This window comes from Sarcophilus harrisii, chromosome 2 (assembly GCF_902635505.1).
Source record: "Sarcophilus harrisii chromosome 2, mSarHar1.11, whole genome shotgun sequence".
Classification (NCBI taxonomy): domain Eukaryota; kingdom Metazoa; phylum Chordata; class Mammalia; order Dasyuromorphia; family Dasyuridae; genus Sarcophilus; species Sarcophilus harrisii.
In genome coordinates this window covers 397,306,881-397,320,278 of record NC_045427.1, presented here as the reverse complement: position 1 = coordinate 397,320,278, position 13,398 = coordinate 397,306,881, and the positions used below count along the sequence as shown (strand labels likewise).

The window sequence follows — 13,398 nt, the reverse complement described above, 5'->3', positions numbered from 1 at the left end:
TAGAGTTAACTCTTAAAAGGGCAAAAAGTATGAATCAAAAGCTTTTCTTTGGAGATGCATCCTAGGATCATGTTGTCAGCTAACCTGTTATTGGTTATTTCTCCTTAGCTCACAGTCAAAACAAAGGGCTGGAGAATATTCAATGAACTGAATCCCCACTGCATCTCTTACAATCCTTAGACAAAGAGAGAAAACAATTTGGTTGGGTTCCCTTGACAGTGTACAAGTCTCCCCAAGAGAATATCCTACTCAGCTAAAAGAGTTATTTCTAAATGTCTCTCTTCAGTTTTTTTGGATTTTCAGCTGGGATTCTACTTTTACCTTTGGGCTATGAGAGTGAGAGCCGCCTCCCTTTTAGGCTTCCCAGAAGGAACACCATCCCAAAATTCAGTTTCAGAACCAATCCTTTGAAGTATTATCTATTTTTGTCCCAGCCAAAAAAGATCCAGGGAAAATCACAGCAGTATCACCTATAGTTGTTGGATGACAAAGAGAAAGCCTTGTTATATGTTAATCAGGAGACAGATAATGAAAATGGCACAAGACAGATTAATGCAAATCAGTATACTTGTCTAAAATGGATTTTTATTTTACTTTTTTGTTTTAATAGATTGCCTCCAAATCAAACACTAATCAACAAGGAGTTTCAGAGGAGCAACACTGTAAAGGACACTATCTTAGAAATGTTTGAATAAAAAACAGGATACTTACGTGTAAGAGTGAGGGGTGACTAATACACAGCTCGCATGTTCCACTGGTATCCTCCAAAGTTAAAAGAGAATAAGGAATTCCTCTTGTACATTAGAGAAATACCTTGTTATGAGGTAACATAGAGTAGATATAGAGAAGGGTTTCATAGGATGGGCAGGAATGAATGCATTGTACACTACATTATTGGAAGGAGTGCCTATATCAATATGATCACAGATGTACATATTATATTGATATAATAGATAATTTTCAATATATGCCTTTTTATTTTTATTGTCATCAAAACCATTTTATCATCAAAACCAGACATAAGATTTCAAAAATGGTATGCAAAAAATGTGCCAAAAAACAAAATCTTGTGTTTTTTTAAACTGTAGAAGACAAAAGATAGATGGATAGATGTATAGATAGATAGGTAGGTAGGTAGGTAAATAGGCAGGTGGATAGATAGATAGATAGATAGATGTATCTATCTATTTACAGATATATATATTCATAATATGAGGGGGAAGAAAGATATTGGTAAATATGATTGATTGACTCATAAGTAGTATCTTGGGGTGAGGAGCTGTATAGAACTTCTAGAGCCTGAATCACAGAAAATTACCAATTTAGAGAGAAAAGATTTTTGAAATCATTTAGTTCAATTCCCACAGGTTATATATGGGCAAAATGAAACCTAGAGAGGATAACATTCTCAACATCACAAAGCTGGCTAGTGTCGGCTCTAGAACTAAAACCCTAATTTCCTCCTTCCTAGTTCAGTGATTCTTCTGCTATATTACATTATCTTCTCCATTTGTATGGCATCTGTAACTCTCCATTTGGATTTCTGAAATAAGCTCTACCTAAAGCCACAATTCTTTGGCATCTACAAGATGCTCTCTGAGTGCAGGGGGAGCTCTGATGAAGTCCAATTGCCAGATTGGGATACCTCCCTTCCATGTTCTGAATCAACATCTCCAGTGGGGATAATGCTGAAGAATGCCTCAGCAGTAAATGTGTGCTTCTTTTTGGTGAAATAGTCCTGAATTCCACTTGTACTGGCTAGATAAAGGATCTATCATGAGAACTTCTGCTAGAGGGAATGTTGTATGTATGATCACAGGTGTGAAAACAGTTAAGAAAATGGTGGCAGCACTAACTCTCTCAGCAGACCAAGCACAGTATTGCCATTTGGAAATTCACATCCTCTTGGCTTATTCCCATCTATTCTCTCACAGGTTTGGATGGAAATCATGTTCCAGTTCAGAGTGTCAATAGCACCACAGCAGAAGGGTTGGCGTAGGTAATGAGTTTATTTTGACTGCCCAAGGTCAGATATTTAACAATATTCCAAAGTTTAAGTATTGTACACTAAACGCTATTTTTGCTCCTCACTTGAAAGCCTCACAGCTGCTAATATTTACAGAAATAGAAAGCAATTACAGTTTGCTGCCACAGGAGGAACTTAAATAATTTAGCACTCATAATGCTTCTGATTCTTTTCATGGCTTCTTTTTTCCAAAAACCAGCTGCTTCATACTCTCAGACAGAGTTCTCTACGTTCAGAAAGTGGAACTGATCAGATATGTAATGCACAGCTTTTACTATCCCCCAAATGGAAGGCCCAAGCCTTGATTCAGAGGGCAATTCTCCCACATTTGGGTTTCACTTCAGGAAAGAACCCTCTCCTTTCTCACCAAAATTGAAACTTGGGAGCCATCTGCCCTGACCTAATCTGGACAAACTGGCATATATGCAGAGGGTCATAATGTGATTTTACTAATTAAACTAATTTACCTTAGGAGCCACTTTCATATCCCGAGAGAGAGGTAGAGAGTAAGGAAAGGACATTAACTAAATAAGTTTTATACACAGTGACCTGAGAAGTGTATATTTTAAATGCTCCTAGAATCTTCTTTGGACTAAACTGAGTGCCCCTTGTAGAGATTTGGTGGGTAATCCAATGATTTCTTAACAGAATCAACAAATTGGTGTGTGTGAGTGTGTGTGTGTGTGTGTGTGTATGTGTGTGTGTGTGAGCATTTTGAACTAGAGTTTGGATTGGACTATTTCTGATAATAGGTCCTTATACAGTATATCTAATGCTGATTTAATTTTTTGTAAGTTAGGAGAATTAGCTTTCATCTAATATGGTATAGTAGAAAGGGCACAGTCAGAGAGAGGACAGATTCAAATCTTGGCTCTGCTAGTTATTCACTTTGGGCCTCAATTTTCTCATCTGTAAAATCAAGAATTTGATCAAAACCGCCTCTCTGATCCCTCCTGTCTTATAATCTATGACATGGTGTCTTTAAGCTCTTTAAATATCCTTCCAGTTTCTAAAACCATGATCCTAAAATCCTAGTCTCAACTATTTCAAGGTTTTCTGGCCACTTTTGGTCTTACCTTTTGTTTTTTCTTCTCTTCTGCTGCTTTTTGTCCCCTGTATTTAGCCATGTATCTTTCTAGTGCAGTATATCTTATCTATTCATGCTGCATACAAGGGGAAGACAGCTTTGCTATGCCAGTCAAATGCTTCTCCTTGTATATTAAACATTCAGGGCTTATTTCTGTTGCAAGAAAGAATTGATTGCTAGAAATAGTCTTCTGCCAGGGGTGCATGTTAACAGCTTCTACCATTACAACCTTCTGGGGAAGTTGACAATCTTACTCCTAAGTCTGGATACATGTTGACTTGTCTTTTGCACTGTATAGGAATAGACATGGTAAATTAATAATAAAAGTGCTAGCTGATTGACTTAGAGTTTAAAAGGCACTGGACTGCCTTGCAACATGATATATTGGCAAAATTGGGAACAGGAATCCAAGGCTAATATTTGGTCAGCTTGCAGGAGGGGAACTTACTAATAAAAGGAAGGATAACCTTTCTATTTTTATTGTCTTTTATTGAAATTTCTATTATGAGTCCATGAAACCTATGCCACAGTGTCAAATTCACTAACACAGATATGTACTTGTACATCACTCCTACATCTTTAAGGGTTATATGAATTTCAGACTGGAAGAGGATTAGAGATCATTGAGTCCAAACTCCTAATCTTGTTAATGGAGGAAAATAACAAAAGCAAAAAAGATGGGTTGTTGGATTTTTTTTTACATGTAATTGGGGAAGATATTTTTTTTAAATAATGCCTTGAGAGGTTAAATAATTTGCCCAAGATCACACAAGCAGTAAGTAATAGAACTGGGATGGAAGTCCAGGTCTTCTGACTCCAAATCTCAGACTATTTCCACTATATGACATTGCCTTTATAACTTAATTTGTCATAGCATTAAAGGAAGTCCTTGTTTCATATGAAAGCTAATTATCTTTCTGACCTCTTGAGAGTACCTACAGATCTAAGCATTTTTCTTGCACATCTTTGAAGAGGCAGCACAGAATAGTGAAAAGGGTAAAGGCCTTGGAGTCAGGAAAGCCCACGTTCAAATCCTGCTTCTGACATTAGGTGTGTGACCCTGGGCAATTCACCTAACTCTTCTAAGCCCCAAGAGGGGATTCATCTGTTTTCTTATCTTTAAAATGAGGATGTAGAATTAAATGATGATTAATGACCTATCTGGTTTTGAGAAAACTAGAACTAGAAATAGTGTTAGAAGCATCAAGGAGGTCAGTCATGTTGAATTTAGCATACACTCTGCATACTACCTAGCATTTGACTTCTCCATGAGGATGAATGATCACCACCCTCAGCAATGAGTAGTTGCTAGATTATACTGTGGGGCCTTCAAGGACCAGAGTCTAGTCTCTCCACACCCATTGCTGAACACAATTCAAAGCATATAATAGGTGCCCAGGATAGATTAGTTAACATGAATTAAAATAGATGATTTGGATAATAAATTCTTAATAAATACTGGTTGACTGATTAACTTTGGTTGAACAACTGACTGGGGCAAGCATATACACACAAAACAGCTAGACAGATATAGACAATCAAAATTTTCCCAATCTTGGTGGCCCTCTTAAAAGGGAGATTAACAACCACTGAACAAGGAAGTCCCTGAGAAAAATTCCATTGGGAACAGCTGAAACAGAAGCAGATTCTGAAATGGGAAGTAAGGTTTGGTAGAATGAGATGGATCTCCACCCACATGCAAGTACACTACTGGAAACAGCTCTTCAAGGGCATAATTCTATTTTATGGTGTTGTAGAAGAACACTACATTTAGTGTTTGAATTTGAATCCCAGCTATGTTAATAGATATCTATGTGGATTCCTATGAAGACTTGGGCAAATCATTTAACCACTCTGATAATATCCAAGATCCCTCTTACCTCTAAAATCCTATAATCCTATTTAACAAACTTACATGATATGTAGAGCAGATATTCTCCCCTTTTTCTGATGGAAAAACTGAGAACTGAAGAAGTAGATGATTTTTCTGAGTTTACATGACTATTTAATTGACAGAAGTAAGATAAGAATCAAAGTTTCTGAGTGATTAGCTCAGCACTCTTTTCGCTACACTCATACACATCCAGTAAAAATCTTTTAACTAAGCTAAAAAAAAAAAATCAGGCTCAGGGACTAGATGAAAAACCCTTTCTTCAGAACTTCTTAGATGAAATAAAGATTACATAAAACTCCTTTTTATTAAATACATATGTTCAACAACATGAGATCAATCTCAGTAACATTTCAAGATAAAGCCATATACTATAATGCTACAAATCATAATTATATGACCCTAAGTAAGAGAGAAAATTGTATTTAAAATAATACTTATTCTACTTATCTCTGGACTGAAATCTTTTTGCATGTGTAACACAAGTTTCAAATGAAACATTTGATATGATTCTGAGAATGATTACTCTTTGCATACCTGAATGAGCAATGGAATTAGAGAAGCTTTGGAGGGGAGACGTATGTATAATTGCATATCCTCTTCAAAGAGAGAATCAAGGAAAATGAGAAAAGACAGTGGAATATAGACAAATAAAAGGAAAATCAGATCTTCAACAAATTGCTGATTTACAACTTGCCTTTTCAGACATTTCAGGGAATTTCCCTTGGGTAAGTTCAACCTCTCCTTTGGTTGAATGGAGACATCTTACTCTCAGCATGAGAGTTTATCCATCCTATATATTTTCTGGCATATGGTATAACTTCTCTGATTTCTGTTTGCTACTTACTTGGAAAAATGGGTTTGCTTACTATTCACATCTGTGATTGTCTTTTGTATAAATAACATTTGGTGAGAATTAATTAAACTTGTGGATGTAGACTTGAAGTGCTCTTCTTCAAGGGGCAGTGAGTAGGAAAGCATCTTTTTTTTTTTTTTTTTTTTTTTTTTTTACTGAGGCAACTGGGGTTAAGTGACTTGCCCAGGGTCACACAGTTAGGAAGTATTAAGTGTCTGATGTCAGGACTGGTGCTCTCTCCATTGTGCCCCCTAGCTGCTCCAAAATGAGCTTGATCAGCACTGACAAATGCCACACTGAGGTCAAGAAGGATGAAGATTGAGAAAAGGCCATAGGATTTTAACTTTTTTTTTTTTTTTTACAGAGGCAATTGGGGCTAAGTGACTTGTCCAGGGTCACACAGTTAGGAAGTGTTAAGTGTCTGAGGTCGAATTTGAACTCAGGTCCTTCTGATTTCAGGGCTGGTGCTCTATCCACTGCACCACCTACCTGCCCCTAGGAAAGCATCTTGAACCTAAAGAAAAATTCATTTCCCTAAACGAGTAATATTTAGGAAGATAGTCTGTTATCTCTCTCTCAAAAAAGGACAGTGCAACCAATTTCATAGCCCATGCTCCTGTAATCCTCTAGGAAGGAATCAAAGTCTCATTCAGAGAGAAATAGTGAAGATCCCAGATATATATATATATATATATATACACATATAAATATATATACATATATATATCTACATGGATAAACTCACTTTCAAGGAGTATGAATATATATATATATACACACACATAAGCTAAATAGAGAACATATACCTTACACATATATTTTATATGGAATGTACATGCTCAATGCTTTTTTTTCCATTCCTACATTTTGTCTCTTCATTCATTCTTCATTCACTAGTTGAGTCTCCTTGGACATTTATTAGACATAATCTTGTTCTATGTTCTATTAATAGATAGAAGGTAATTAAAAGATAGAAGGTAATATAATGCATAGTTTTTAGTTTTAAGGTATTTAGAATTTCTTAGACTAGGAGAATTGGGATATAGGAGACTTGTGCATGTTGAAGGCACATATAGGAGGTGTCAGAAAAAGGGATAACATGGAAAAGGCTAAGAGGAATAGGGAATAATTCAAGGAAGAAGTTTCCAAAAGAAGCAAGAAGAAGTGGGTATGAGAGCACAGGTCAGCCTGCACCGTTAATTCACCTGACTGAAACACAACGAAACAACGAATAGGTTACACATGCTCTGTCACCTTAGGCAAGCAGAGGTGAAATCTAGAATCCAGTTATTTGCAGATAAAATATGCAGGCTGTCTTAGAAAATATAACTCCCCTTCTAAAATGTTTCATACATATTCATTGCCTCTTATGAACTGAATTCTACAGTCAAAACCATGCCTTGCCCTTAGCTCTAGAGAAACATTTGACACTTTTGTAGTAAATAAATATTTCTAAGATAAACAACTTTAATAATTAGATTGCAAGTGTATTAAAATTCTTTTAAAATTTGAATTGTAGACTCTCCAAAATGTTTTTTAATCCCTTTTTAGTGTACCCTTAAAAAGATTCTCTGATTTCTTTATGCCCTGCTCTCTCCCCTTTCTCCTTTCCTTCTCTCTCACTCCCCTGCCTTTTTCCCACTTCGCTCTCTCACTCTTCTTTTTTTCTCTCTCTTTTTCTCCCTCCCTCCCTCTCTGTCCCTCTATCTGTCCCTATTTCTTTCTGTGTCTTTTTCGGTATCTTTCTTTATCTCTGTTTCTGTCTGTCTGTCTCCTTCTATATTATACACAAACATTTTCCTCTTGTTACAAAAAATCTTGCCATTTCAGGTGGCTCTTGGTCATTGCTATCATAACTACCTCAAAATGCTAAGAAGCCAGCATGACAACAATGACCAACGGTTTGGTTTCAACACTGTTCCTGCAAATTTCAGATCTTAGATGTTGATGCCACAGAATCAAATGGTTGGTCTTTTTCTACTGGGCTGATGTTTTTGGAATTAATCTTTCAGGACAGGAAGCAGTGCCATCTTTAAAGATTCCTGACAAAGACTACAAGTCCCCTACTTTAGGCCTTTGAACCAAATCAAATACTCAGTGCTTCCCCATAGATTTCCAAATATAATAGCCTCTTCAAAACCTGCCCTATACAATTCAGTTCTAAGGAGCCCAGGGAAAGTCTTAGTTGTAAACTTTCATTGAAAACTGTTGTTAAATCAGCACCAAGCACTGTCTCTTGATTTTTAATGATTAACTGTATCCACTTAATAAAGTATTCAATCACAACATTGTCTGGCATTTATTCCTTGCTTTAGAACATCTCTTAGGGGAGTGACAAAGCAAACACAATTTTAGACTCTATCTGCTTTTATAAAGGAAAAGGTATCCAAGCAATCAAATAGAATATTCACACTGAATTCATTTTGAAAGCAACCTGAGTGTCTCAAAACACTCTCTGCAAAGAGAACTAGGATTCCTATTGTAGGAATGCAAACTGAACTTCTAATTTTAATGATATAGGGAACTCCCTGGTGAGAAAACTGCTCAAGTAATGCAGATTATCCCCTTCTTACCAACTTTTATCAGTGAGTTGCTAGATTACCAAGAGGTTAAGTGACTTGCTATAGTCATACAGCCAGTATATCCCAGAAGCAGAGCTTGAACCCAAACCCTTCTGGATTCAGGGACAGCTTTTAAGTTTAATGTTACAAATGGGGAAGAACAATTCGCAAATCAATTTAGTATTCTTCAATTTATACATCAGTTCCAAAACTTATGTATTGCTCACCCTCTCAATGGGTGGGGAAAATGGCTAAAAGGAGGGAGAAAATTTGGAGCTTAAATTTTAAAATTAATATTAATTTTTTTAATTCAAAAAATTAAAGAATAATATATTGATTGGGCTTTATTCCTTTTCTAGAAATGTTACATTTATAAATTCAAATACTCATTAAATATACATGTAGTCACATTTGTTAATGGCTTTTAGTCCAGGTACAACTCTATAAGCTGATCAATTAGTTGTTTTATTTGAAATAAATAGGATAATTCATGAATTTGTTAATTGCTCTCCCCTGTTGCACATGAACAATACTTAGTATTTAACCACAACATCTGTTTTTAATTCAAAACACAATTGCTGATTATTTAACTAACAGAGTTGTACTTTGATTAAGAGCCATTCATAACAATTAATAGTGAAGCTGTGTTTGCATTTCCTCAAGCACAGCTGAACTTCAAAAATGTTGCATTTCATCACCAGGATGTCAAGGTAGTGCTAGGCCAGTATTGAGAGATCTCATTTTAGCAGTATATTACAAATTAATAACTAAAATATGAGAACTGTGGCTAAAAGAACATCAATAAAAGGCAAGGATGAGATTATCAACAGATGTTGACCTCCGCTGCCTATGACTGATTTGAACCTTTCTTTTACAAGCTAGGAAAGAATTCCATTAACATAGTAAGCTAATCAAGGCTCACCAATTGGGATATCTACTGGTCTGACAGCAACAAAAAGAAAAATTCACATCTAGGTGCTGTCATATAGCACCAATGGATTTCCAGACACACCATCTCACACAAGCCCATCAATTATATAAACTCCCAGCAAGTGCAAATAAAACAATAAAAAAGAAAAGGTCATCATATAACAGCAAAACATGTCAAGAGAAACAGCTGCAAGTGTCAGCCAATGCATGATCCAATCTGAGGTTGAAAATATCAGGAGAGATAAAGATTTCAATAGGCTTTAAATCTTGGGCAGTATATACCCCTTGTCAACCACTTAGAATGAAACAACACCTACAAAAAATAATAATATACTGAAACTTTTAGCAGAATATCTCTAATAAAGGTTCCTTATCAGCAATGTGAAGACACTAAGCCATAGAGTTTAAATATTGGTCTATAGAATAGGTTTCTTAAGGCAAAAAATCAAAACCACATCCAAGATACATAATTGTTGACTTTGCATTAATGAGGGGGGAGAAAAAAGAAATTCAATATGAATGTTAAATTTTGTATGAATTAGCATAATCCAATATTGGTTGTGATTAGAACGATTTGAGCTATGCCTCCCAAATCAGTAAAATAAAAATTGCAGAGGTCAGTTTCAAATTACAAAAATGTAATTCAAATTACATTTGCAAATAATTCCTTGACTAGAAATCAAGCCACCATGATTAGAAGTTGATCTTCAATAATTAAGTCAAAATACAGAGCTGAGGAATAGAGCAATGATATTAAAATGGGCCATATTGGATAAATGCAATATAGTTTTCTAAAATATGGGTTTTGACTTACAGTGCTGAAAATTGCCCTCTCTCCTAATTATCCAATCATATCCTGTTTATGGAATGTGTTCCTTCTGTTGTAATATATATGCATATAGAGAGTTAAATAATATCTTTTAAAATAAATTAATTATATTTCAAATGCCTTAGGTCTCATGACATCATTGATTTGGATCTGGAAGGTATAATTCAGTGACTATCTAATCCAGGTATTCTTAAATCTAAGGTCCATATTTTTTTTCAATATTTTGATAACAGTGCTTCAATATAATTAGTTTTCTTTATAATTTTATTATTCTAAGGAGTCAATATGCTTTACCAGACTTCACCAGAGCTACTAATGTTGCTCACTCTATCTTATTTTGCAGTTCAGAAAAGCTAAGCTCCAAAGATTAAATTTCCTATAAAGATTTCCTATGATTACATAAGTAGTAAGTAACTGAGTCAGGATTTGAACATATGTTCTCTGACTCCAAATTTAGTATTCTTGTCATTGTACCACATAGCTGAAATCTTTTGTGAAATATATGAGTATTTATAATGTGAATGCCTAATTTCAATAAGGAGATACAAGATCTCACTACAACAATAATCCCTTTGCTAATACATATTGCAACCTCTCTATATCCAAAATGAATGATAACTGAATTTTCTTTTAGTGGATCAAAATGCCCATAAAAGCATTAGTTTTTTTTTTTCACCTCATTTATCCAGTCTCAACAGCAATAATAATCTGTTGCATCAACCTAGTGGTGCTAGGACTGTTCACATAAATCTTCACAAATATACCTGGATCTTCTGATTCTCATAATGAAATGGATTCTCCATCTCAGCCATCTCCAGAATTTAGAAATGAAGTCCAATTCATAGAGATAATAGATGATTATATTGCAGTGAGGAGTTTTTCTGAGAGCTTCTTACTCTCTGCCTCGCATTTTCATATTCAGCCAGATGCAAAAGGGCAAGTAACAAATCCAAATACTCGGGAAACCCTATGGAGAGTTGTACAAAATGAATTATAAGTTGTGTAAAGCTGAGTTGTCCTCCTTTTTATATTTTTTCCTCCTTTTATATTTTTTCAACAACACCTCTTAGAACCTTCATTAGTAATGTCAATGCTGTTAAAACTCGATGACTCATCTGAGGTAGTTCTCACTGTAAATATCTAACTCAGAAGTTAGAAAATGACTCAGTCAGTAGAAATTCAACTAAAACATACTTTGAGAAGAGACTGTCTTATTCATCAATTCTAGAAAAGCAAAATACACATAGTAGGAAGTCAACAAATATTTGTTGGATTGAATTGAATTGGGAAAAATCATTTCAGAATAGTATCAAAACAAATATGAAAATCTTTGCTTAAACGTCTAAAAGTTTTTATTCATATTAAATTGATAATTTTAGTATACAAAATTTAGGAGTAGACTTCTAAGTAGCAAAATTAGCTTTATTCTTAAAAATCTAGTATGATGGGGCAACTAGTTGGTACAATGGATAGAGCACCAGCCCAGAAGTCAGGAGGACCTGAGTTCAAATGTGACCTCAGACACTTAACACTTCCTAGCTGTATGACTCTAGGCAAGTCATTTAACCTCAGCAAACAAACAAACAAAAAACACCCAACTTCATCAGCTATTAAGTGGAAATTCTTCTATTAGAGACTCATTACTACATGTTATTCACTTTCTCCCTATAGTCTTCACCATAATATTTTGGGGAAAGTACTGACTTTGGATTCTAGCTCTACTAATGACTAATTGTGGGACACTGGTTGAGTCACACCATCTCTCTGTACCTAATATCCACAACTGTAAAATGAGATCATTAGACTGGATCATTTCTGAAGTTCTTTCTAGTTCTATCCTCCTAAGATCTATGATCCTAGGAGAGGTAACACATTAGCTTCCTTTCTCATAGTGTGAATTGCAAATGAGATGATCATGTTACATAGGATTATATATGATTTTAGAGAGGGGGAAAAATTAACCTTTTTTGTGTCTTCAATAATTTGAAGCCTACAGAATTCTTCTCAAAATAATTTTTAAATGAATAAAATAAAATACATGGGAATACAGAGCAAATTAATTATATTAAAGTATAGTTATCAAGATTTTTTAAAAACAAGTTCCTTGATCCTAGATTAAGAAGAAACCCTGACTAAAAAGAGATAAAAAGGCTATAGGATAAGACTATAGGAAGCAAAAAAAAAGTAAACTATCTACTTCTCAATTTTAGAACTATTACATATATATATATATCATCAGCAAACCTACTTAAAAAACAAACAAACAACAACAACAGTAAATGTTATGAATGGTAGTATCATGGCCCAGAGAACTTCCATATATATGTCATATTACCCAGATAATTAAATTGGTCAGAATCTGTAGAGAATAATTTGCTGCTATTGTTGATGTGTTGTCATTAGCAACTATTCACAGGAATCAGAATTTCCATGAAGATGAAAAATCAAATAAAAGAATTTTCCCTCTTCCCAAATCTAATACTTTCTCCAGTAACTTCTCTATTATTGCATGCTTAGGGAGAAGAGAATAAAGCAGGATAGAAAACTTTTGGTTTACTTTATGTAGATGAGCCCTAGATCCATAGATTTATCCTTTTTTTTTTAACTCCTCTTTATATAAAAGTTTTCTTTAAAATTGGAAAGAAAAAAAAAACAGATATAAATGCCAGAGCCCTCCTCCCTACCCCACCCCATCCTCATATACATGAGTCCTCATCCAGTCAGCCAACAAATCTAAAAGTTTCATATTCATTGCTAGACTCCCTCCCAACAAATGGCTTACTTTTCAAGCAAGTAGTCTTAGTTCCAGGTCAGTGTTGCTTTCACTACTGCAATATGACAAGCCCTGGCAAAAACCCATATTCAGTTAGACTAAAGAACAGGAAATAAAAAAGAGTAAATGTATGCAAAGGTATTCCACAGGGAACTGCACAATGTGGTTATTAAAACACACACACCCAAAATAGCACATAGCTTGGGTCCAGAGGCATGCAACCTTATTCCAAGTATAAGTGATGAGATAAGAGAATCAGTACACTAAGTCTATGTACTGAAATTTAATCAAACTAAAAACAGCAGTTGATTTGTCTCCAATAGAAAAGGGGAGTGTGTGTAATATCTTTAATATATGGATGGCTGGATAGAGTAAATGACTGTCGCATAGGAGGTTTATCTGTAAACACTGCAGCAAGGCTAGGGTTTTTTGCCACAATAAATGG

General features: G+C 34.9%; 1 long non-coding RNA gene across 1 annotated transcript; it reads right to left on the bottom strand.

Annotated features, from left to right (window-relative positions):
- Positions 1-327: 327 nt before the first annotated feature.
- On the bottom strand, positions 328-13,080 carry LOC116421668. The gene is made up of 3 exons (XR_004232145.1): positions 12,963-13,080; positions 10,945-11,147; positions 328-470 (listed from the first exon to the last, which is right to left on the bottom strand). It is a non-coding gene; the product is annotated as an uncharacterized LOC116421668 (long non-coding RNA).
- Positions 13,081-13,398: the final 318 nt, after the last annotated feature.